General features: G+C 35.1%; 1 long non-coding RNA gene across 1 annotated transcript; it reads left to right on the top strand.

The window, feature by feature from the left end:
• LOC102120685 (uncharacterized) lies at nt 1-27,311 on the top strand. Its single transcript, XR_001486527.3, has 3 exons — nt 1-116; nt 23,641-23,784; nt 26,888-27,311. It is a non-coding gene; the product is annotated as an uncharacterized lncRNA (long non-coding RNA).
• The last annotated feature ends 686 nt before the right edge of the window (nt 27,312-27,997 follow it).

The following is a 27,997-nucleotide window of genomic DNA, read 5'->3' as shown; positions in this document are numbered from 1 at the left end:
CAGGAACCTTAACAGAGGCAGTGAGACAATCAAAAAAAGAACGTCATGATCCAAAGACATCACTGGGCTCATGAAGGATGTCATCACCAGTCTGCATGGTAACTAAAGAATGAGAGGTCAGTATAGTCTGAACAGCATCAAAATGCATTAATTTACTCATTTCTTCATTTCCTTAGTAAAGTTGTCTTCATTTGTGTCCATATGCCTATTACCAATTGTCATCTTTCTGGTGTTATATAAAAGTGAAAAAGAGAGGTCTCACTCTCAAGAAGATCCCTTCCTACTGTGAAAATACTCAAAAGAAAAATAACTGGCAACAGCAGGGAGCAAATGATGGTGGTGTGCATAGGACTTTCTAGTTGCATAAGAGGGCACCCAACATGAACATTGCTTGTCCGTGTCATTTTCCTAGCATTGATGACACTTTTGTTGCCCTAAGTTCAATTTGGACTGGGCTAAGAAAAGAACCCATGATCAATGTTACAAACAGAGTGAAGTACACATTTGAAGGGATAAAATTATGACAGGCTCTTGGGGAAGCAAACAAATGGATAAAAATATAGTACTCTGGTTTGACTAGAACACACGTGGTGTGACAGGAACTGGCAAAGACGTGGATCAATAGGGAAGATTTATATGTGGATGATAAGTGATTAAGAGAGATCCGGATAGGAGTTTTATCTCCATCAGTAAAGGTAGATTACTTGGGCCAATTAATCAAGCTTTCCAATTCTTAGTTTCATCATCTTAGAATGGGATAATATATATCACAAGGATATAGTAGACCAAAAGAGACCAAGAATATACAGCCTGTACTCATGCTCGGCACTGAGGGAATCTTCAGTACATAGCAACTATCATTAACTAGGTAATTAGTTAAATTCTAGGCAAAGAAAATTTTTTCAAAAAATCCAATAAATGGTTTAAAGCAGGTGGGTGTGGTGTAGGTGGCAGCAAGATGAGATTTGTATTTTAGAAATATTGCTCCATCAAGAGCTTACAACATTGATTAAAAGGAATTGAGGCTGGAGGCAGGGAGATGAATAAAGGCATAATAATGGGACCTTTCGCTAAGTTCATGGCAGTAAAGACAGTGAGCAGAGGAAGGATTTGAGAGACATCTAGAGTAGAAACATTAAAAATTCATGATGAACTGAGAAGGAAAAACATCAAATGATTCCTAAAGTATCACATTTGGCTGATTAAGTTAATAGCAGCATTATATACTGATGAAACAAGATGTGTTATAAAGAAAATAAAAAAGATAACATTTCTATTCTTATTCAACTACCCCCACCCCAAAGAATTAAGGGAGCATGGGGAGACCACGGAGAATTTTGCAGGGCTGGAAGCTGTGAAAGAAAGTGATTGGCAGAAAGAGGCAGAAACTGCCAATGAGGGTGAAAGGAGAGCCCTCAAGAGCCAAAATAGGAAGGAGATTGTGATTTTGAATGTGTGGGTGTTAAGGATTTTATTAACATTCCTTTTTAAAGATGATGGAGAGCATCCAGGATCTTGGAGGGGGATGGTGGCAGGTTGTGGTCCAGGAAGGCTGGCTCGACCAGGTACTGCCAAATTCTGCACATCTCCTTGTATCCAGATATAACACAGAAACAGCCAAAGCATCCACCTGCATACAAACCTCAGGTCTCGGACAATATATGTTCCTGCAGGGCACAGTGTAAGCTAAGATTATAGGACTGAACCACAGGGTTCTGGAAAATTTATTTCCTCTGAACTTTATCAGGCCCTGGAGAGGGAGAGTCCTCAGAAGTGCTGAGTTTTAATTTTTGATACCACAGACAAGAAAGGTTATTTAAATTAGAAAGATACAAATAATGCATGTTTTCGTATAATCTGATATAGGTGAAACATAGTGGAAATAATTTTGCTAATTGCGTGTAAAACTGTGAGAAGTTTGTAAGAAAATGTTGCAAGATCTTGAATGACATGTGAATTTGCTTCTGGGAAGAGACATTTGGAATAGAGATATAAATTCGGAGGTCATCAACGTATAGGTAAAAAGTAAGATGTTGGGCATATATTAAATCATCCAAAGTTAAAGAATGTAGATTGAGACTTGAAAAAGGTCACAGACAGAAACCTTAGAGATATCTTCTTTTTATGTGTGTGAGAAAGAAGGGCTACCAAAAAAGAATGAGACCAAAAATTACAATCTTACCACTATCTTATAAATGACTTCCCTGAGAAGAAGAAAAACCAAAAAACAAAGATGCTTTAGGTCACATTAAAGGAAAGAGCCTTAAAAAATAAAGAAGGATCCATGGTAAGATAAGAAGAAATTATTGAAAGGTGAACTAAAATAAATATATCCTGAAAAATATCAATTGGATTTAGTAATTAGACTCCAATGAGACAAGTCTTAATTTTTTTCATAGCTTAATTTAAACTGTTATAGATTATGTCAGTGGTAAAATGTCATTTAAAAATATTGTGCCTATAATTTTCTTCTCAATAACTTTAGAAGATAGGACAGTCTTCTTCATCATGTTTATGATTCAGAAATCAGAGCCTTGATGAAACATGGTAATTTTTTTCAGTGTCTCACAATAAATAAGAGACAGGCCTTGGATTCAGATGTGTTTGAGTAGATCTCAAAGGAGAAAGGTTACTGGAGGAGGTTCAGGTTGCTGTGAAATCTGCTCTGCAATTTCATATGATGCAGAAGATCTAAAGAGAATGGGGTCATATGATGCAGAAGATCTAAAGAGAATGGGGTCATATGATGCAGAAGATCTAAAGAGAATGGGGTCATATGATGCAGAAGATCTAAAGAGAATGGGGTCATATGATGCAGAAGATCTAAAGAGAATGGGGATGCTAAGTGGTGTCTCAGGCCACTTGGCATCCTCATTCAAAAAAAAAAAAAAAAGACTTCCAGAAAGAGCTCTAGGATTCTGAGGCAACATAATGCTTTCTATGACAGAGTCAATCACTCTTGAAAGCAGCAGTTTCTAGTTACCCTGCATTAAGTAACAAGTGGTGTTTTGCATCATGAGCTAAAATTTCACAGATTCACTGAGTCATTCAGTTGAATGGGAACAGCTACAATCTATTGTGTGTTGAAGATGCATGTCCAGAATTAGGCCCAAACAAATCCAGAAGTTAAAAATAAATTATATAAGTAGGTGGCTTAGATCCCATAGCATCTAGCTGTTGAATCGGTGCCTCTTCCTCAGCTTGCGCTTGTGGACACATAATGGCTCTCCTAGGACAATTGCCAAAGAAGGAACTAATTGGGTCTGGCTCATCAATGGATTGATATAATACATTGATGGTCACAGTAGACCTAGTCAGGGACTGGGCCTATAATACGATGATAAAAGGATATGAACAAATTTGAGAGTGGTAAGTGTATAGACGTTCTGTCTGAATTCAGGGAGAAGCAACCCACGGTACAGGTGAAGATGGAGTCCCAGATGGTAAATAGTAAATAGGTTGCCTGGTTGATCGAGGACTTGGAGGAAAAACAAATGAAAAGAGAAAAGAAAGTGTTGAGAATGGTGATGCATGCAGACTGTGTTTCTGAGTTCGAAATATGCAATCTTTCATCTGACCAGAGACCATCCACTAAAAAAGAGGCACGAGACAGCCAAGTGGATAGGATACCTGGCTAGCTTAAATGTCAGCCAGCCTCCCTCTTTAGCCATTTAAGTGCTGCTGCAAAAGTCTCATGAATGAACTAACCATGGCTGCTGCTTTTGAGGTGACCCTAAGCTGAGACAAATAGGCTTTTGAAAGGCAGGTCTTCTGAGCACCCCTGAGTAACTTGTTTTTGCGATTGTCTGTTGTTGATGTCAGTCAGTTGATGACTCTGGTCTCACAGGAAAGTTGGTTCTAATATATCAACCGCCATAGCTTCTCAACTCTTTCTAATACTATGGCAAGGCATTTTTGGTCAAGTCCATCTAGCTCATTATCATATCCAAACTTCAATAAGTCATTCTGGCAACATGTTAGCACATCTCCAATATCCTGGCTAAAAAATTAATTCCTGTATGATGGGAGAGTATAAGTAAGTTTAGTATGGTTTTTTTTTTTTTTTTGCCATCCAACTTTACATTCTGCCACATCTAAAAAATATCTTTTGAAAACTAACTATATTTCCATAAATTTCATCTCAATACATGATAGCAATGCCCTAGACTTCCTCTGGAGTTTACGTTACTTCTTACTTGATACAGATTCTCTCCACGGAAGTTGATGTGGAAGAGAAGTTAAATATTAAATTTAAACTCAATTAAACATGGACACAAACAATGGTCACCAAGTTCTGGAACAAGTTGTATGAGCCCCTTGAGGCATTCATCCAGCACTGTTTCTTAGAAATCTCTATTTCAATCTATTCCTATATGTTAGTTATTAAAAAACAACAGACAGTCACAAAAGCAAGTTGATCTTTTTGTGTTCCTTGAGCCCAGCTGGGAAGGGCCCTTGTGACTGGGCTTCACGCCAAACAACTCGTTACAAAAAGAACTAGGGTCCCAGATTGTGCTGAAGCTTCATGAGACCTCTCCTGTCTGTGTATGGACGAGTGGCCAACTCTGGAGCCCAGGCTCTCGCTTCCCGGTCTGGTGGTGAATCCTTTATAATCTGGTGAGTGCAGTGTCTGACTCTCGAGCTCAGGCTGATGCTTTCCGGACTGGTGATGAATCCTTCATAGCTGGGTGAGTGTAGTGTCTGGCTCTGGAGCCCAAGCTGTTGCTTCTTGGTCTGGTGATGCTTTCTCCATAGTATGGTGAGTGTAAATATATGCATTATCTTTTCCCTTCTCTCCTTCCCATATCAATTTACTTATTATATCATGTGCTTATGATATGTGTATTGCCATATACTTTGGATAAAGGCTGCTTACCATTAAAAGTATTGAGTGTACCTTTTCTTTTCCCCTCATGCGTCTCCAGCACAGAACAGTTGGTCTAAAAACAATGTGAATTATTCTCTTTAGTAAATTGGAGAAAGGAAGAGGACAAGTGTCATCTGATAAAGCAACTTCTTCAAATGTGATCTTTGCAAGGTTTTCAGATAAGGGGAACCTACTCTTGTTTACAAAGAAATAAAGTAGCTACTTAAACAGAAGCTTCAAGAAAACCTGTGCATTCAAAATTCTCAGTCTGCTGTCCAAATTTTCACATACCAGAATAGGGGTATGAACTCATACCAATCATGACACTATTTTTGACCTAGGATATGTATCATGGTTTAGCATTCAATCTCCTATTAGCTTTCCTACCCTTACATTTTATTCCTGGCCTGATTTTCACCATAGTCAGGCCTGAGGCTATAAGAGTTTTATGCCTCCTTAAATGCTACTAAGAACTCCTCTGGTTTTCAGAGCATGTTATGGCTTGAGAGTTGGCTGACCTAAACCTGTTATTCCTTTTCTTAAGGTTTCCAAAGCAAGCAAATAAAGCCAGGCAACTTTGTAGTTTTTATAATCATCATTGGCCTCATAATGTTCAAGTGTCACATATATTACTTAACCCAAATTATAATAAGAAAAAAAGTATCATAGAGACTGATAAATGATGGAGACAAGGAAATATCATGACAGATACTACAGTTGACAAGATGTTAAGCATAACTTCAAAGCATCGAATTTTTGTTTCGTTGTACTTTTTTATATTAAAAATATCGTGTACATAAAGAAAAATACACTCTTTTACAGTATATAATATTCGAAGGTTAAAAAAATGTATATAGTCATGTAATCATGACCAAAACCAATACAAAGAACAATTCCAAGAGTCTCTGAAATTCTTGTGTGCCCCTTCCTCCCAATCTCAGTCACTCAAAAACACTTTCCTTACAGTTTTATCTTTTCTAGAATGTCATATAAATAAAATCATACCATATGTAGGCTTGGAGGATGGCTTCTTTCCCTTGCCTTCTAGCAGTTAAGATTCTCCGATGTTGTTGCAAATATCAATGATTTAGCCTTTTAAAATTTCTGAGTTGTTCTGTACGAATATACTTCAGTTTATCAATTCACCAGCTGAGCAATTTGGATTGTTTCTACTTTTATTACAACATGTTTTCTAATTACAAGAAACAGACAAATCTTTTGGAAAATACACACCCAGTCAAAAATAAATTCAAAATATAAATAGTTACATATCAGTTTTTAAATTTCACAAAGAAAATTCTAGCTCCAAATATGTTCACTAGGGACTCTCTAAACAGTTTTCAAAAATAATATTGATCTTAAATAAGTGTTCCAGGTAATAGAAAAGAGGGAAAATGTTCTGATTCATTTTGCGAAACAGCAAAAAAAAAAAAAAAAAACATAGCAAAATCAGACAAGGATATTAAAGTAGAGAAAAATTAAAGGTTAATATCTTTCATGAACACAGATGCAAACAATGTTGTAAAATATCATAAACAGAAGATTCTTGCAAAACAAATGTAACAATATAAAGAAGAAATAATATATAATAGAGAAGTGGAGCCTGCTTTAGAAACATAAGGTTTCAACATTTGAAATTAAATCATTATGATTTACCTTAGTATCACATATTAGTGTGTTAATATCAAATGTACTAATGTGTTTAAATGTATTATTATGTTAAAATAAAAGGAAGAACTTGGTTTATCTTAATAGGTACAGAAAATATTACTTAACAGAATGCAACGTTTGTTAATCATTTATTTCTTAATGGCAAGAAAATTAAATAAAAATATAATGTCTCTGTCTTTCCATACTAGCACAAAAGCAAGATAAAGTTGTCCATCTCAACAATTCCCTGGTTGATATAGTAAGAATACCAACATTATATTAGTGTTCTTACTCTAGGAACTATAGCAATTAAAATAAATAAAATGTATAAATCTCAGAAATAAATGTATTAACTTCAGAGAGAAAAAAACAAAACTAACATTAGCAGGTACATTATTATATATGCACAAAATAAAAAAATCTAAACATTTAGAATTAATGTTAATTTCATTCAACATTCAAAAATCAATTGAATATGTATATATTAACACCAAACAACTAGAAAATGAATGTAAAAAGTATGTTTTCAATATCATTAAAAATCAAACACATGTAACTTTTTTTTTAAATTTTTTTGAGACAGAGTCTCGCTTTGTCACCCAGGCTGGAGTGCAGTGGCGTGATCTCAGCTCACTGCAATCTCCGCCTCCCAGGTTCAAGCGATTCTCCTGCCTCAGGCTCGCAAGTAGCTGGGACTACACGTGTGCACCACCAGGGTGGCTAATTTTTTTTTTTTTGTATTCTTAGTAGAGACAGGGTTTCACCATGTTAGCCAAGATGGTCTCGATATCCTGACCTTGTGATTCTCCTGCCCCGGCCTCCCAAAGTACCGGGGTTACAGGCATGAGCCACTGCTTCTGGCCCTCAAATTTTAAATAACAAGGAGTAATGCAGAAGAGTTCCTATAGCTTCACATGCTTACTGGTATTCTGTAATGTTTTTAAATTAATTCAGAGGGTGTGCAGTGGTATTTCATTGCAGTTTTATTTTGCATTTCTCTTACTTCTAATTGTACTGAGTACATTTTCATGGACTATCATGCCATTGTTTTTCTATATATTCCTGCATGACATCAGTTCATATCATTTGTCCATTAAATAAATATTTAAAATATAGTAAACATAATAGCTGTATTAATAAATAAAATGTATATGAGGCACTACATAAAGATTCCTGGAAAAAATCTTACCTATATATTGAACCAACAATCAATGATAGAACACAAAAACACACAAAAAATGAGAACTTAGTATTTAGAGTCACATTTATTGTGGAGTTATTTGCCTATTCTGAAAGACGATTGAGTTTGCAGAGGGCTCTGACAGCCTCCGTGTCTAGGGAAACAAAAGTTGCTTTCTGATATTGGAATGCTAAGACACAGGCATTAATATAAATATAATTCTGTTTCAGTTTAACTTCAAGAAGGTAAAAGAATATTCACAATTGTAGCTCAAAACTGGAAAATATAAAGAATATATAACATATTTGAAAAAAATTAGATATAGATTTGTAGTGAAAATAGCCTCCAATACAAATTTGAAAATTAACAAGCTAAAAGATTCTTCTTAATTCAACACAAATAATGCAACAAAGGAAAACCAGTGACAACTTCAGAAGACAGAGCAAGAAACAGTAGATAGTGAGACAAATCTAATATAACCATATTCTGAGAGAGCATAAAAATCTGGCACAGAAATAATATTTGATGACATAATATAACCAGGCATTTTAGATTCAAGATGCATTTTTAAACATTTTTCTGCTTCTCTAGTCTTAGCTTTGAGATGTGCTTCAGAATCCTTCCCCTCCCTTCCTGGCAATGCATTTGGTTATCTAATTATTTGCTGCCTTAACATTTCCGGGGTTAATCTTGAAATGAACCAGGCCTGGATACTCAGCTGAGGAATTCCCTCCCATTTGGAGATCACTTCAAGCCCATTACGCTACAACCCAGTCATTGCTGAGATGGTGTCAGCCTGTACTTCAGATGGACACTAACTCAAGTTGGTTATTGAAGCAACACATGTAGACCCCATATCCCGGACCATTCTCGTGTGCTTCTCATACTTAGTTTCCCTTCTTAAATTCGTTCGAAATTGTGTTTTAGAGGCATGAGCCAGGCCATTTCCAAACTGCTATTTGATTAACAAAGCTGGTTTCCCTTCACTAACCTTACCTTTTAATAGGCTTCTCAGGCAGTGAGCACCGGGACTTGTATGTGGTTACAATACTAAGGATTTCCCAATTTTCATCAAAGACTGCAACTCAAAGATTCAAATTATGAAACCCATCTAGGAAAAAAAATTTTTACAAGAGATGTGAATGTACAACCACACTGGAATAATTTACGCAAATTTTCCCTCCTATCAGATCAACTATAAATCTAGAAAAATAATGACAAAGCTATTTTGAGACACTAGATTGCATCCAGATCAGGATTGCGATCCTTAAAAGAAGAAAAAGACACACACATTGTCCGTGAGCTGGGGTGTTGTGTTTAAATGTAGTATGCAGTTTTGCTGAACTGAGAATGCAGGACTTCGGTGCTACTGAAGCTAGAATTTATGGGCAGAATATGAGAGAGAACATGACTACACAGCGCTGAAGCCCCAGAGAGTAAGCGGGGGTTACCATTGGTTCTTGGCTGGGGAATTAGCTGCACGCAGGCAGGGGGAATGTTCATGGGGCTTTTTGATGAGTTATTTCTGAGGGACTGGGAGACAAGCAGAGGTGTCAGAGGTCATGCAGGCTTGGGAAGTGCAGGGATCCTGTCCCAGCCTGGCTAGAGAGACCTCACTGTGTACACTGCACATTCAGCAGAAACCTCAGAAAAGTCAAGCCTTAGCAGTAAGGACTTACACGCTTGGATAAGAAAAAGTGACTAAAGACATAACAAAAATAAGCAAGTTCCAACAAAAATTAAAATCACACTGAAAGGGTCAATAAAGTCTACCAGTAACTTTGGTTTAGACAAAATTAAAACACTAATTAATAAGATATAAAAGAACCAGATGGAACCTACATATATTATCTGATATTTAAAATTTACTGTATAAACATAACAGCAGATTGGAGATAACAGAAATAAGAGTCAGTAAACTTCAAGATATATTGGTAGGAATTGTGTGATTGGCAGGAATGGGAGAAAATAGTCAAAAATAAAGAAACAGAGCATCAGTGATACTCAGTAAGAAAAGAAAGGGAGTTGGGGGAAGAAAGAGAGAGGGACGGAGACAGAGGCAAAGGGAGAAAAATCTTTAATGAAGCGAAGTCAAAATGTTCCCAAAATTTGAAATGAAAACATCAAAACTATAATTCTGTAAGCATTTTAAATACAAATAATGCCATACCTAGACACATTATAATTGAATGCTGAACATAAAATAATAAGAAAATTTTGAAAACGCCTGACGAGGGCTAAAAAAGACATATTATACATAAGAAAGCTACTAAATGAATGATGGTTTACTTCTGAGAGGGCAATGAAAAAGCACAAAGTGCTGAACAATGACAGGACAAACTCAGGATCAGATACTTAATGAAAATATCCTTAGAAAATGCAAGTGAATAAAGGCATTTTCAGACAGACCGCATTGGGGAGGATTTGAAGACAGTTGACCTTCACTAAAACATATGCTCTAGGGAGGTTTTTTAAGATGAAGGAAATGGAATGTGATGGACATTTGAATGTAGGGTAAATATTAAAGGACACCAGTGACAGTAAATATGCACAAATATAAAATACCATTTGTTGTCCTAATTTACTGAAAAGACATTTGCATGTTTGAGACACAAAATACACTGTTGGGATTAAAATATACATAGAGGCCGCACATGGCGGCTCATGCCTGTAATTCCAGCACTTTGGGAGGCCGAGGCGGGTGGATCACCTGAGGTCAGGAGTTTGAGACCAGCCTGGCCAACATGGTGAAACCCAGTCTCTACTAAAAATACAAAAAAATAGCTGGACGTGGTGGTGGGTGCCTGTAGTCCCAGCTACTAGGGAGGCTGAGGCAGGAGAATCACTTAAACCCAGGAGGCAGAGGTTGCAGTGAGCTGAGATGGTGCCATTGCACTCTAGCCTGGGCAACAAGAGTGAAACTCTGTTTCAAACAAACTAATTAATTAATTAATTACATATATATAGAAGTAAAATATACACATTTATAGCAAAATAGATAGTGATGTTTAGAATTACATTGTTGAAGGGTTTACTTTGCATTTCATGTAAGTTGTCATGACATTAATTCTAAATTATTTGTGTCAACATAGCTAATACCACTGTAGTCACACAGGAGATTAGTTCATTGTAATGGTGACTGTCTTAAACCTTGAGATGTACTTGTCTCACAGGACCTGGTTAAGAAAAGATAAAAACTAAGTAAAAAACAAAACATTCTATTCTTACTCTACTTAATCTTCCTGTGGAATTTCATTCATTTCTACAATTTCAACTAGTATGCATATACTCATGTCTCTCAAATAGTGAACACCAGCTTACCTATTGAATATTTATCTTTGCTAATTTCACCTCAAAATCTACATATACAAAACTTGCCATGTCATTTTCATCTCCAGTTATACTAAGAGTAGGTGTCTTATCTCAGGGAATGGCGACATTCTCCATTTGCTGCACAAGCCGCTGTCTAGGGAGCATCCTTTAATCCTTTTCCTGCCCCTCACCTAGCCCTCATCTGGGATGTCACAGTAGCAAGACTTTGACCATATAACAATTGTTGAGAAACAATATTTGTGTTAGTCTTCGGAGGCCATACAGCTGCAGTGCAGATGCATAGCTGTGTAATGGTAAAAAAAAAAAAAAAAAAAAATAGAATAGGAACTCAACTTACCTGTTTAACCCTCAATTATTATTATACAAATCCTCATAACAATGTGATATAATTTCTAATAGTGCAGAGACTACAGCCAATAGAAGGAACCCAGCTGAGACATTTAGGTGTATTTACTCCCCTACATTAACTCTGTTTACAATACTTAGGGAAGTTGAAATGTCTTTACTAGAGAGAGAAGAAAAATTGCTCTTTAACGGGAACCCCCAGATATGCTATGGTTCTCTTCAATATATTGTTTTTGTTTAGTTTTGTTATTATTTTTTTGTCAAACGAACTTATTTTATAATGATGTTTGGGATTGTTTTGATGTCCTATACAACATTTACTTCATCAAGCAAGTTGCAAATTGACCTTCCACCAGATGAAAACATCAGATGTCAGCTTATTAGAAAGAACATTCCAGGATGCTCAGAATGGGAAAGTATGCATCCTTCAGCCAAATTGATTAAATAATGAGTACCCCAGATGGGAGAGGTTATGGTCAATGTAAGGGAAAGTTTACCTTGGTACAGAAATATTTTAACCATATATATTTTATCCAATTACGTAAATGAATACACTGTGAATAAGAAATAAATGGAGATATATAAGCTCAACTCAACATGCTTTGATTTTATTCCCTGTGTTCTAATGCCTTTTGATATAAACTTGCCTACGATCCCCAGAGTAAGAAGATTTTATGGGCCCTATAAAAATTAATTAGCCAAAAGAAAAATCTAATTGGTTAGGGGATACAAGAGACATTAATACCCATTAGATAGTTCAAGTACTAGTGGTCGCAGATGAATCAATTTGTCTCTTTTCTATGTTAAATAGAGTAATCAAGGTTTATAGGACTGCACTGTAAACATAAAGGGTCAGTAACACCTTTTCAGACACATTTGTCCTTGCACTAAATTATGACCCTTAATTAGTAAATTTTAACTAGACTGTAAAATGAAGATCTTGATGCTTGGATGAAGGGGCCAAACAAATTATAGTCTGTTGGCAAAACCCTGTGACATTAGACAGGGGATAAATCTCTTTCTTGCTGGGGGCAAATGAAGGTTTGTGTGAGGTTAAACTTCTTGCCAACAGAAAAAAATACCTTTTCCCCTCATCGTCCCTGTAATGGACTTGACCAGAAATACCGCTGTGCCTGGGTTGATGAGGGTGTTATCACTACCGGTGTGACTTATTTGGTCAAATGCCTTTTAGAGAGGCTACAGTGAAAACTTGCCAAACAGAGAAGCCCAGAGACCTTATACTTGGCTGGAATGAAAGAGAATGGAACTACTGGTTTTGCTTTTACTCACGCTATTAGCTTCTCAGAAAAATGCAGAAGGAAAGTTAAAAACAGGTGAGCTGACACAGTCTAATCAGCAAAGTCATGCAAGGCTATATAGCAGTCTGATTTTCAAAGTGGTTGCAATGAATTGACAAAAACCTACCATCTCACAGTGAAATACCGCGTAGCCTTCCAAACTCTGTGATTAAAGAGTGACATCAGCTTCTGACAAAACAGTATCAAAATCTACTGATGTTGCATCTGCTGCTGGTTTAAACCTACACTGGACACTTCATGTTGGTTTATTCCTACATTAAGAGTGGTCGCTGAATTGGACCACCATGATTGACTGACCACTTATAAAATAAGACTAAAAAATATCCTGAAGTGACAACTGAAGACAGGCTATTTGAAAGACTGAATAGAAAAGAAAATAAAATTTAAAAACAGGTTGCTTGGCTTAAAACCCAAGTCCAGAAATAAAATCTAGTTATTTTATGAGTGGGTTATGGATAAACGTTCAGACTTGATAAAAAAAACCCAGATATCCTGATAATCTATATAAAAGAGAAATTTCCAAAATGGGATGAAAATGATACAGCACTCTGTTTGATATGATAACCACTGTATCAACTAGAAGTGGTTAAGAATGTTATGGGGTGATGATGTCTTCCTGAATTGACTTTGGAAGATCCAAGTACCTTTTTCCAAAACAATCCCCCTCATTTAAATAAGGCATATATAATCTCAATATCTTTCTCATGTAGAACTTACGCCTTGCGATATTATTGATCTCACTCCTTTGTGTATCTGTATTACAGATTCTTTGCCCTGCAATTTAAAATGTATTCTTAAATCACATGTTTTTGGCTAATTCATTGATGTATCAATAATTGAAAAATGTTGGAGATAATGTAATTGTGAATAAAATAGTCATATTTTGTCCTCCTCTAGAATTGCTACATTTTTATTTGATATTTGAAATTTAGTCAAATTGTAAGTATTACAAAAACATAGGTATCTTAAAAGTGCCTGATAATTTTAATCCAGTGAAATAAGAAATTGCAGCATTGGTTCTGGTTGTTCATTTGAAAGCCCTGCTTGAGTGCAGGTTTCTGGGCAATGGTAAGAAAAATAATTTAAGAACGTGGTACATCCATTGAAACATGACTTATTGTTAGAAAAATACCCTATAGCAATGTGCCATAATGTTTAATAGTTCATACAAATCTGCTACTTGATAGAACAGAACTGGGGCTTTCAGAGACATTATTTCTATTGTGCTACCTTGGCTTGGAATTCTTAAGGATGGTGAAAATCATTTATCAAAAATTGAAGCCACTCTTTAACAGGAATTACCATTTATACTGTGGTTCTGGATCTCTACATTATTTTGTATTATTTTCTATTAAGTGAATAGCATTTTGCAGACATTTGTGAAAAACATTGGGGAAAACATAGTCACAATGGGGAAGAACTTAAATGAAATACATTGGGAACATTGCAGCCAGGAAATGAAAGAGGCATCAGAGATAAGGCAGGAAATTATATCTCCAGAGAAACACTTGTGAAGGCTCATGAAAATACTGAGATTTATTCTTATGATTATAGAGTATCCTCCTCTTACACACCTTACAGCCAACTAGAATAAGACACAGTATAATAACAGTGGATTACAGGTAAAAAAGAACGAAGACACAGACTCTTTCTGAGAAAAATGATTAGAAAACCCAAAGTCAAGAGGGAGACAACAACAAGGACACTAGGGAAATTTGTAGATTTTAGCACCTACAGCTACAAAAAGACTTTTAACCCAACCCACCTCCTACCCAGATTAACATAAAACTTCATGCTAAATGCCTATTTATGTCAGTTCCCATTACCCAATACATCATGTCCAGCTTTTAGGAAAAACTTGCAAAACATTGTAAAAGACAAGAAAAAATATAATCTGAAGAGAAAAGCAACCCTGACAACCAGACTCAGAAAATGCACAGATATTAAAATTATAAGATGGATAATTTAGAATAACTATAGTTACTATGTTAAAAGAAATAATGGGAAAAAAAGTAATGAGAGAAAACAGATGGATGGTGTGAGAAGAGAGATAGAAATTCTAATAAATAAATAAATAAATAAATAAAGTCCTAGAACTTGGCCAGGCACAGTGACTCATGCCTGTAATCCTAGCACTTTGGGAGCCTGAGGCAGGTGGATCACCTGAAGTCAGGAGTTCAAGACCAGCCTGGTCAACATGGTGAAATCCCATCCCTACTAAAAATACAAAAAATAGCTGGACGTGGTGGCACATGCCTGTAGTCCCAGCTACTGGGGAGGCTGAGGCAGGAGAGCTTGAACCTGGGAGGTGGAGGTTGCATTGAGCCAAGAATATGCCACTGCACTCCAGCCTGGGTGATAGAGTGAGACTCTGTCTCAAAAAAATAAAAAAAAAAAAAGTCCTGGAACTGAAACACAGTAGCTAAAATGAGAAATATTTTGATGAGCTCATCAGTAGACATGACATGTCTGAAGAAGGAGTTAGTGAGCCAGAAGATACATAAATAGAAATATTTCCACATGAAAAGCAATAGTAATAATAATAAACAATATCAAAGAAATGATATCAAAAGGATTAGCCTGCCTGTAAATAGATACCAGATGAGAAAAAAAAATAAGACAGAGAAAGACAGAGAGGAAAGTGCAGAAAGAGAGAAAGGAGGTGAAGACATATTTGAAGTAACAATGAATGAAAACTTTTCAAAATTAATAACAGACATAAAATCACAGATCCAGGAAGCTTAGAGAACAGCCAGCAAAATAAAAACCAAAAGAAACATAGCTAGTAATAAGACATAACTTCAGAAAACCAAAGACAAAGAGAAAATCTCAAAAGAGGCTAGGGATAATGAATGGGAAACTACCCTACTTATAGAAGAGGAAGAGTAAGAGTTACAGCAGACTTCTTTTCAGAAACCATGCAAAAGAAAGGAAAGTGGAGTCAAATTTAAAGTTTTGCCAGAAATAAAATAATGAATAAAAGCATCAACAGGAAATTCTATATCCAGTAAAATTATCCTTCAAAGTTTCAAAAGAATAAAGACTTTCACAATTGAAAGCCGAGGTAATTCATCATAAGCAGATGTGCCCTACAAAATAGGTTAAAGAATTTATGAAGAAATAAAATAATACAGTTTAGAAACTTGGCTCTGAAGCAAGAATCAAAGAACATCAGAGAAGGATTACAAAGAGTGTCAGAGAAGAATTAAATAAATATAACATATTATTTTATGTTAACTTATTCCTAGGTGATCTAAAAAAAACTTTAAATTAATAACAGTAATGTGTTAAATGATTTTTTACATACAAATAAATGAAATGTCACAAGAGACAGAAAAGAGAAGTTGGAAATATGCAATTATAGCAGGCCCACACTGTACTCTTAAGTATGAACTACACATAGTGACTGTTTCAAATAGTCCAGTAGGGAAAGTGAGGAGAAAGAGTAACTTTATACTAAAGAAATCTGAAAAGCACTACTTTAGCCAGTTGATGAAGGTTAACAACAGAAGTGCTAATTCACATTGAAAGTATGTTTCCTTTATATGATACCATGAAATGGCACTTTATTTGTATGGTTTTCCTCGCCCAGACCCATAACCCCAGTCTAATCATGAGAAAAACATCAGACAATTTTCAATGGAGGGACATTCCTTAAAGCAGTTCAACTGGCAATACTCAAAACTGTCAAGGTCATCAGAAACAAGAAATGTCTGAGAGACTATCACAGCTGACAGGAGCATAATAAATACAAGTAATGTGATATTCTGGATAATCCTGAATAAGAAAAAGAATAGCAAGGAAAAACTAATGAAATCTGAATCAAATATGAATGTTAGTTAACATAATATATTAATATTAATTCAATAATTATGGCAAATGTACCATACTAATGTAAGATGCAAATAGTCCAAACTGGGTTTGGGTATGTATGAACTCTGTCCTATTGTTGTGACTTTTTAGGAGACAGGTGCGTAATTCTTTTGATAGTTTATCTTTTTAAAATTGAGTAACCAAAGACTTTAACTCAACATAGATAATAGGATAGCCCAATAAATTCACTCAATGAAAACAAAAGCGTTTTGTCGTGAGACCAATAGCAAGAGATTCAAGAAATCTTGAGCAGAGAGTTATTTATATTTGACAGATCACATCATTGTTTACCAAATGTACTACAAAATATGTTCCTTTCATTCATTAAGATTTTTATGGGGAATGTTCTTTTTTATTAGTTAATGAGATTAAAGAAAATTAGATAAAGCTATTTGTGTTTCATTGCTACTATATTCCCTACAACCTAAATTTTGCCAATCATGAGTGAGCCAAAGTAGATGTGTAGAATGTGGGATTTGAAGAGCTTTGAATTTGAATTTTGTGCTCCGAGGTTCATATAAAAGAGTTACTTAAGTATTAGTATTTAATACTACACTGTGGCCCAGCAATCATACTAATACATTATTTTGCTGATATTATAGACCTTACTAGGAAAGCAAATTTCTGTCCTAACTTCTAAATTCTTGAGAGATCTTTGGTTTTATCTATAAGTACTGGCAGTAGCTTATAATTTAAAATTACATTTGTTTTATAAATATCAAAATATTAATTAAAATATTTAATTAAAACATTAAAACCATAGATATGGAAATTACAAAATTATGCATTGTCAATATTTTGTTAAAAAATAGATATCATTAGGGAAAATAAATGAAAAATAATGAGAGATAATGTAGGTATTTTAGTCTGTTCTCACACTGCTATAAAGACACACCTGAGACTGCGTAAGACTGGGTAATTTAAAAAGAAAGACAAAAAATGTAATTAGCTTATGGTTCGGCAGGCTTTACAGGAAGCATGACAGCATCAGCTTCTGGCAACTTCTCAGGGAGCTTTCACTCATGACTGAAGGCAAAGTGGGAGCAGGCATCTTACATGGCAAGAGCAGGACCGAGAGAGGGTGAAGGTACCACACACTTTTAAATAACCAGATCTCGTGACAAGTTCATTATGAAAACAACATCAAAGGGATGGTGCTAAACCATTCATAAAACTTCCACCACCATGATACAACAATCTCCCGCCAAGCCCCACCTCCAACATCAGGGTTACAATTGAACATGAGATTTGGGTGGGGACACAGATTCAAACCATATCAGTAGGTATTAAAGTTTATTAATGTGACATTTAAATAACTGTGATTAATATGTTTAAGAAGTAAATAAAAAGAGAATTTCACCAGGAATTGCAATCCATTAAATATTAAATTTAAACGTAAGTGTTGTAAAATATAACTCTTTTAAAAAATCCATAAAAAAATTTAACAGATGAGTCATTTGACAGATTTGTGAACTGAAAATGATATCAATAGACAATATTCAGATAGACAGCAAAATGTCAGAAACATAAAGAACACATGAAAAACAGCAAGAAATCTGATATATTGCAAGCTAACATAGTTCTAGAAGAAATTCTAGAAGATAAGAATTGAAACAATACAAAACTTGTGTTTGAAGTTTTCTCAAACTATTAAAGAATATGAATCCTGAGATAGAGCAATCTTTACAAATCTGAGTCATAATAATAAAAAGGGAACCACATCTAAGCTTGTCATACCGAAGTATGTAAACATTAAAAAAAAGATAAAATTCTAAATGTAGGCTACACAGAAATACTACTTTAAAGGAACAATGCTAAATTTAAGAGGTAATTTTCCAGATGAAACAATGGAGCTCAGGAAAGCCTGAAATTGCTATCTCAAAAATGATGAAAAAATATCTTTCAACCCAGAAATCTAAAATTAATAAAAATATTCCTCAAAGTGAAATTCCAAGACACTTTTGGACAAATAAATATAAATTAATCATACATAGACCTGCAATAGTCATACTAATGCTGTTACTTCAGTTAGAAAATAAACCATTCCAAATAGAAATGTGAAAATTTTGAAGAAACTTATGACCCCCAAACAGGCAATTACGTGCAAAACTCTTAGTGAATGTCGACTGACGATAAAAGCTTAAATAGTAATAGTAAAAATAATGCTGTCTTGTGTGATTTAAAATACCTGAAATGCTTGGGTTCCTACAGAATTATGACAGTTGCCTGATTTCAAATCTCTCAACATTTCCTCAAAAATATCATACATGTGGAACAATGCAGGACAAAAACACTAGACTGAGAAGTAGCAATCTTTTACATTTGGGAGTGATCCAACTTGGAAGGAGAAGATGTCCAGTGGCACTAGAAAGAAAGGGGAAAAATAGCAGGTAGTAGAAATTAAGGCTTCTACAGAAAGTAAAATGAATTGCAAAATTAAGAACATGTGCTATCCCACTCTACTCCAAAAGGCACCATCAGTTAAAGGCATTGTACCTCACTTTATTAATCAAAAAAGGCACCTATGAAGTGAGAACTACAGAAGGTTATCAAAACCTTTAATTTTGGCCTATATACTCATTATTTCTGGTCCAGAAAAGTGCAACACATTTAAAAGTGAGAAAGAAATTTATATGGTTTGGATTTGTGTCCCTGCCAAAATCTCATGTTGAATTGGAGGAGGGGCCTAGTGAGAGGTGATTGAATCATGGGGGGGGGATTTCCCCTTTGCTCTTCGCATGATAGTGAGTGAGTTCTCACGAGATCTTATGGTTTAAAAGTGTGCGGCACTTCCCCCCTTTCTCTCTCTCTCTCCTGCTCCAACATGGCAAGACGTGATTGCTTCTATTTTCCCTTCTGCCATGATTGTAAGTTTCCTGAGGCCTCCCAGTCATGCTTCCTGTTAAGCCTGGAACTGTGAGTCAGTTAAACTTCTTTTTTTCATAAATTACCCAGTCTTAGTTAGTTCTTATAGCAGTGTTAAGAATGGACTAGTACAGAAATACACAGTTAGAAGGCATACGTAGCTACTATAGTAATACAATATAAAAATCAAAATGTTTTTAACGTTAAGACATCATCTGATAAAATTTATATCTAGACCATTTACAAAAAAAAGAAGAAAACTAACACAACATTCAGATTTAAATATGTACATACTATTTAACAGAAAAAAGAGTTTATCAATGGGCTTAAATTTGTGATATTCAAATGATTTGCCATATATCCACATTCCTGGAGTGGATTATTGAAGCCTCATTTATGTCACTAATTATAAGATGTAAATTGAATCTGAAGTTAAAAGACACACTTACTAATTTTAGTCTCGTATATCTCTGGCCAAAGGCAAAGAAGGTTACTATATGGGCTAGTATAGCTTGTCCTAATTATTACGGAGAAATTAGTTTGTTCCTATATCTTTGGTGTGGGACGATCTATTCGTAGGTAACCTGTTAATGCTTCCATTTCCACTAGCAAAAGTTAATGAAACATTACAGCAATCAATGCAAGTGTGGGTAGGATCACTGAGGCTACAGATAGTTTAGAGATGAAGTTTTTGTTCACCCCAATGCTCACATCACCTTCCTCCTTTGACAGAGGGTTCCCCATTATATTTTGCTATTTGGTGGCTTTAGATGGAGGCTTGAAAGCCAAAAAGGGAAAAAAGACTTGCTTCTTCCAGTTCACTTGCTAGTCCTACAAGCTTCCCCCTAGCAATGGCCCTTGCCCTGACCTGAATCTCATCTCTATTAAGCCCTTCCTCTGGACTCCACAGATATTGTCACTAGCTAGATAACACCTCTGAGGCCTATGTCTTAGAATTTTGGAGTCTCTTAAGCAAGCTTTCAGGTTTTGATAAAGCCAACGTTATTTTTCTTGTCATTATGAAGGATAGCCTTCAACTTGGCAACTGCTTCCTGTGATTATTGCGTTGTGTGATTATTACAACACAATTAGTACCTGGTGTGGGTGTGGACAAGAGGCTCCCACCTATTTTTCTGACGAACGTGTGGTGGTGCTGCCAGATACTCCCTTGCTCCCCACCAAGATTGTCCCAACTTCCCCTAAGACCACACCCACACTCCATTTGGGGCAGAGAGTGGCAGAGTCACAGGCTGCTGATGGAAGAGGGAGCTGGGTAGGGCATGGAGCACCAAAAGTCAGGAAATAGGCTGCTAAGAACCCAACCCAGGAGTGGAGGGAGGCGGTGTGGAACAGTCATGTGTGAGCCGAGACTCCAACTTCCGGCATATGCTTCATTGTCTCATCTGACTTCACATGCAAAGCACATATTCATTGATAAAATTATTGTGAATTTCAAGATGGCAACCACAGAGCATTAAACTCTTTCTACACTGGGGTTTTGTGTGACTGCACCGGTTGCTTATCTACGATGCCAGCTCTGTACACTGGCAAGGTAAATGCAAACATTTTACTATTATTCAATAAGGAATGCAAATTGCACATTTTCAAGGTCTGTGTAATATGAATGAGAGGATGAGGTCTGATTAACTTTTTAATTGCTTCTACAAATTAAGTGCCTGTCTGGTACTTGGTAATTTTTTCCCTTGAATCATTTCCTCAGACTGTCTGACTCAATTGCCAGAATTGCTCTATAAATTGCATTTTTTTTGTTGTCTGAAAATCATAATGATTTTACAAGAATGTGACATCACTCTATATAAGTATGTTTATATCATGCATGTTGACAAGCTTATCAAATACTTAATGTGGTCTAGAACCATTTCATTTCTTTTAAATTTAATTAAGTAAACATAGGTATTAAAACTGATTTACTATAATTTTTCTTTCCTTTTTTCTGTTTGACGAATACATACATTTGTGATCCCTTATCAAAGTAGTAGCTTTCTTTTTTACCTGATCACAGAATTTATACAAAATTAATCACTGATTTGCTGATGGTTGGAGAAGAAGATAATACACATGGCCTTTAATTTATTTCTTGATTAACTAATGGAAGGTGCTACCTGAAAGGAATGAAAGCAGATAACACAATTTATTTCTTTTCTACAAAGCTGCTAATGACCAATCTCCTATAAATAGGCAAAATATATTTTAGATGAAGAGGGATTTTTAGGAAATTCATTTAGCGGGTACCCTTGGTTTGGCATTGCATAGGCAAAGCAAAACTAGGATATAGGGATTGATGAGGTATGGCTTTTGGTAGCATATTCCATAAGCTATACCAAGTCTAGAAAGTCTAGGATACAAAGTAGTGCTGTTTTACCATGTATATAGTAACTAACCTGTATCCGCTGTTAAAGGCCCCATACATTGCCCAGGGCCAAAAAGCTTATGTCTGATATGTGAAGGAAGGAATCACTCTGACCCCGTTTCTCCTTTGTTTATTTATTGAATAATTAAAATAATGGGCAGAATCTCTGAACTGAGTCTAATTTGGCAGTCAAATTATTTTCATAATTACAAACATATTTGAATTTAAACTTAAGGACAAAAACATGTGTCTTAGCCCCATATATTTCAAGCCACTTACCCTTTAAAATTTTGAAATTTGAAACGATGTGTTTGACACGAAGCCATTTATCCGGAAAAAGCGGGAAGAGAAATTCTTGATGTTAATGCACACAATTATACACACCTAAAACATTTTAAAAGCTGTCAACTTCTTGGTTCATCAACCTTAACAGCAACCCATAAAAATGCTCTTGTTTTGTACATCTTTAATTTGAAAAGCAGAGAAGCATGATGTTGTACAGCTTTGATAGCATCTGTCACTCACATCGGGGACATAAGTTTGTTTCCGTAATGTGCCATATCTATATTGAAGTTTTTGCCATAAATCTTATTTTTTAAATAAGTAAATTCATGAAGCTTATAATCGGCACATTATGTACAATTTTAATATATAAGATGATAGCACCCTGTAACATTGATTTCACTTAATCTTTAACCTGACATATTGCAGGTTTTACAGTAGCAGTTTTCACATTGAGACTCCATCTGTTAATGGCAGGAAACGACATTGCTATACTCCAGGAAGCTGCCAAAAAGTGTAAATGACTTGATATGCCGTGCACTATGGTGTTCCACTGTACTTAAAGATGTTCTTTTTGTATTTCCCGAATACATGGTAATGGTCATGAAATACATCTGATAACAATCCCTGAAGATCAGTATCAGTTACACATTTTAAGACATGATGGAAACAACAATAATTTATATCTACTACTGTTGATGTATAAAAATTCTTGCAGCATCTCTCAGAGAAGTACCTAGGCATTCTGACAGAACTATTAAAAGTGTTAGTTCCTATCAGTGAGCTAAGTTAAGGTTACCAAATGCTTTCTCAAGCTCTACAAGTCAGTGAATCTTTAAGTCATCCTACTTTTATTATATTAGTTACAGGGCTTCTCATAATCTTTCCAAGCATGTCAAACTGGAATAATGTGAGCATTCAAAAGCAATTTATTTCCCAGAAAATCTTCCAAAAATGCAAAAGATACTTTTCTGTAGATTAAATAGGGGACCACGTCTTGATAAATAGAGTCTTTTTCCAGGTCAGATTAATAAATATTCATTTGGCACCTACTGTGTGTCAGGAAATTGCTGAGTGCTGGGCCTATAGATATCACAAAATATGTTTTCTTCTCACAGAAAACACATCAATAAGTTACTGAAAATGATACACCACATGGAACTGGAAGGCAATCCATTTGTCATAAAAGCACCAGAGAGAGAGAGAGAGAGAGAGAGAGAGAGAGAAGTAACATTGTAGTTTAGGATAGTAGAAAGAGCTAGAGTTTTAATTGACACTGGCTTGAATAAAAGCAAACTTTAACACATATTTTTTTGTTGTTGTTCAATGACATTGATAAAGGTCTATGATTTATATAACTTTGTTTTCTTATCAATAAAGTGGAAGGTGTTTATGCCTTCCAAAGCGGGTAGGTTTATTGTAGGAATTAGATGAGATGTGCAAATATATAAACTTCAAAGGAAGAAGAAATTTAATGATTTTTTATGGTCATATAAAGCTTCACATAAACTATCATACTTAACCAAGGTATTGAATGCTATCTATGTTTTAATAGGTGGAAGACAGAAAGAGAAAACCATATGAAAAAAGACACACATTTCTGAAAAAGTGTCCTGTCTTTGAAGAGTGGCAAATACTATTCCGTTTTTGAGTACGGAAATAGATCCAACTTGGAATTATAAAACAGAATGCTAAGAATGTAAGTAGAGAAAGATAGATAAACTTGTTGTTTTCTATATTGGATATTTTTTCTCTAGATGTAGTCATTATTGTTTTTTCATCCAAACATGCTGTAGAAGTTGGATTTGTTTTACTAATTAAGTATTCTATTTAAAATAAGATTAAATTAACATCAGAAGGCAGTCTAAAAATGTAGTATAAATTCCCTAAAAGGAGAAGGTTCTACAGTGTCAGCTTCATATAGAGACTTATACTATCTAGCATGTATCTTATATAAAACACATTTTAAAATATATGTTGAGAAAATTATGTTAATATTTGAAATGTAATACAAGTACATATAGTAAGCATCATAAATTTAGAAAGCAATTATTAATCATGCAGTATCAATACATTATGAAAGGTTATTTTTGTTTAATTATAAACTTATTTATGTATTTATAGAATTATCTCACTCTCACAAGGCAACTTTAATAGGCTACATACATTAATTCATCTCTTTGGAAATACTATTCACATAGAATTATCACTGAAGTATGAAATTAAGATTGCTGATTCAAAAGTTCTATAGTTTTAATTTTGTCAATAAAGGTAAACATCTCATAATTTTTCATGACTTTTAAACTATAATAAACTTTTAATACAGTCCTGATATATTTTAAGTAAATTAAATTTACATTTCAAAATTATTAATTTTTAAAATTCATTCAGCATAATTTACCATAATATATCAAATATGAGAAAGTTCATGAATTAGTTCCTTTTTTGCCTAGTATTAATGGCAGATCTGCTTACATTAACCCAAGGAAATATTGACACTACCGTTTTACTCAGAGTTACAAAGAAAATTCCAAAAGACTTGCTCTTTAACTCATTCACATGTTCACACACTCACAAAGTATACAACACTCACTTAGGGAGAGTTTTTTTGATCTCTACCAGTGAAAAATACTGCTTTCCTGGCTTCCAAAAAGGGTATTGTTATATTACATACATTTATTTGGTTGGCTAATTTAAATCTGTCCTCAACTTAAGTGTGCAAAATCTTGATTCTTCTCATATTAAAGAAGTCAATTAGTGTCATGAATTTGTTTTCACAAAGCTCATGGCAGCCTGTTACCTCTGTTATGCCATTGTTGTCCACATCCATTGGGCTTCTGCGGAAACGCAGCTACTGTTTTGCACCATCTTCTGGATGTCCACAACCGAGTCCTATGGTTGCTAACTTCTTTCCATCAACATACTCTCCTAAAGTCTTGTCTGGTTAAACCTCCCTTTTGTGGCATCTACAAGTCAGTTCAAATTTTGTTTTGGGATTGAAAAAAGGCTTTTTTACATTAATATTACAATGAGGAAATGTAAAACGTACAGCATAAAATAACTTGTTAACACAGAAGAATTAACAAGTGAAATTTAAAAGACTGTAGCTCTGGGTATAAGTTAAAATTGTACCAGGCTACTAGTAACAAATAAATCATAGGAATTTAAACAAAATAAACATTTATTTTATCTATGTGGCAGGGTGTTAGACTACTGGGGAATGTTGGATTACTTGTGGATATTGTTCCGAATCTTTTCCTCCCTCCCCGGAATAGAATTTTACATTCCTTTGTTTCTAACTTTTCAGTGCCTCGTCACTTGGACTTAAACATATGACTTGTTTTGGCCAATAAAATATAAGTGGAAATTCTACTATGCTACTTTCAAAAAAGTCTTAAAGAAGTATGGAAATTTTCCACAGCTCTCTATACGTGTCTCCCATCCCCAGTCAGAAGAACACATACTAGGAAGTTGTAGATTCTTTAGCTTAGATCCTAGAATGAAGACACCTGGAATAGTCTTGAAAGTCTGAAGTCCAGCTGACCCCCAGCTCAGATTAGTGAAAATACAGTCCACCAGCCAACCTGCGAACAGGAAATGAACATTTGTTTTAAGTTGCTATGTTCAGAATAATTGTACTAAATCTATCTCAGATTATCAGTTCTCCAGGGATAGTGTGACAGCTACCTGTTGAGACATTGGACACTTTTATGTTTTAGGCACAATATACATAACTGACTTCCATCTTCAAGGAAACAGCTATCCCCAAACAGCAATTGGAATTTGCAGGTAACATTTCTAATAAATATTTTGCCAAACTTACCTACAATAGAGCCATAAAACTGTAATCTTTAACTAGGAATATTGCCTGTTGTTATAAAATTGTGGCTCTGTTACTAAGAAAATAATGGATGTGGAACAGACATCTGGTAATCACTGCCAAATTCTAGCATAGCCCTCTATTGTAGGCTACATTGTGTTCTCCCCAAATTTATATGTTGACATCCTAACAGCCAGAACCTCAGAATGTGACTGTATTTGGAAATAAGATCTTTAAATTGGTATACTTCATTTAAGTTAAAACAAGGTCATTAAAGTAGGCTCTGATATCCAATATGACTGGTGCCTTTATAAGAAAAGACATTTAGGACGCAGATGGGTACAGCATGATAACCACGTGAAGACAAGGAGATACACAGTCTCTACAAGCTGAAAGAGAGGCCTCAATAGAAAGTAACTCTACCAACATCTTGATCTCAGACTGCTACCTTCCAGAATTGGGGTACTTTCTTATTGCAGTTTTACCAAATAAATACATGTTTTGATACCAGGAGTGAGGTACTCCTGTAACAAATACTTAAAAGATGTGGAAGTGGTTTTGGAACTGGGTAACTGAGGCTGGAAGAATACTGAGGTGCATATTAGGGAAAAAACCTACATTGCCTGGAAGAAATTTTGTAGAAATATGGACATTAAAGGCAGTTCTGGTGAGTACACAGAAAAAAGGAGAGCTGAGAGCTTTTATTTTCAGAGAGAATGCATATATAATCATGAATGGAATATCAGTAGATATATGAATGTTAAAGATGCTTGTGGTGAGGTCTCAGACAGAAATGAAGATGTGATATTGGGAACTGGTTGAACAGTGATTCTGGTTATGAAGTGGCAAAGAACTTGGCTGAGTTGTGTATGAGGGTTTTGTGCAAAATAGAACTTTTAAGTGGTAAACTTGAATAATTAGCTAAGGAGATTTCTAAACAAAGTATTGATGGTGTTTATTGGTTTCTCCTTGTTGCTTATAGCAACCTGAGTGAGGAGAGAGATAAATGGAAGAACTGTTAGGCAAAAATGAACCAGAACTTGAAGACTTGGAAAATTACCAGATTATTTATATTGCAAAATAATACCAAAGAATTTTGGGAAGAGAACATCAAGGATATGACTGGGCTAGAAAGATCTGCTAGAAAAATTACAGGTAAGTGACACAATAAGATATGCATATTTGATCTCTGCACCTGGTTGCTTATACAGTATTCCTAAAACTCTTATAATTTCCTGAGTGATGGCAGTGATAGAAGCATCTTACCCAGATCTTCTAAGTTCTTTGAAATTTATTGGGTGACAGGAACATTTTCATTTTTATGAGGCAACTCTTGGTGGGCTCCCAGACAGCTTCAGGGTGGGGGCAGGTCACGAGAAAGACCAAGCCATAATTAGAAGCTAAAAACATTTATTCATACCCCCATATCCTCTAGCGAGGGAAGTGGGGTTAGAGATTGAGTAAATCCATCATGCTCACATGAATGAAGCCTCTATACAAATTCCTAACCTATCGGATTTGGAGAGCCTCTGGGTTAGTAAACACATCCACATGCCAGGAAAGTGGTGTACTCCAACTCCACAGGGACAGAAGTGACTGTATTAGGACCCTTCTGGACTCTGTTCCATGTACATCTTCATCTGGCTGTACATTCGTATCTTTTATAATATTCTTTATAATAAACCTGTTGAGTAAAGTGTTTCCTGAGTTCTATAAACTGTTATAGAAAATTATAGAATTATTGAACCTGAGAAGGAGATTATGGAAAACCCTGATTTGTGATACTTTTGGTGGTAGTCTTAGAAAACTAATATATTATCCCAAAGTCAAACTTGCTTACTATATTCTTCTTTAATTTTTTTTTATTTTTAGTCATTTTCTTACAAAATATGATCAAATCACTATATTATACAGATAATTTGACATCTCCTTCATGCTTTAGAATTTTTGGTTGACAGATTGACTTTGTTTTCTATATACTTTTGCTTAATTACTAATTTTAAATAATGTATCTTGTATTTATTGATCTGTTAACTAAGATCAACTTAAGATCCTCAATTGACTGATTTCTTATTTACCTTCAAACTTCCTT

The sequence above is a fragment of the Macaca fascicularis genome, chromosome 17 (assembly GCF_037993035.2).
Source record: "Macaca fascicularis isolate 582-1 chromosome 17, T2T-MFA8v1.1".
Classification (NCBI taxonomy): Eukaryota; Metazoa; Chordata; class Mammalia; order Primates; family Cercopithecidae; genus Macaca; species Macaca fascicularis.
Note: the sequence above shows the minus strand (reverse complement) of the source record. Positions and strands in the feature narration are given on the sequence as shown.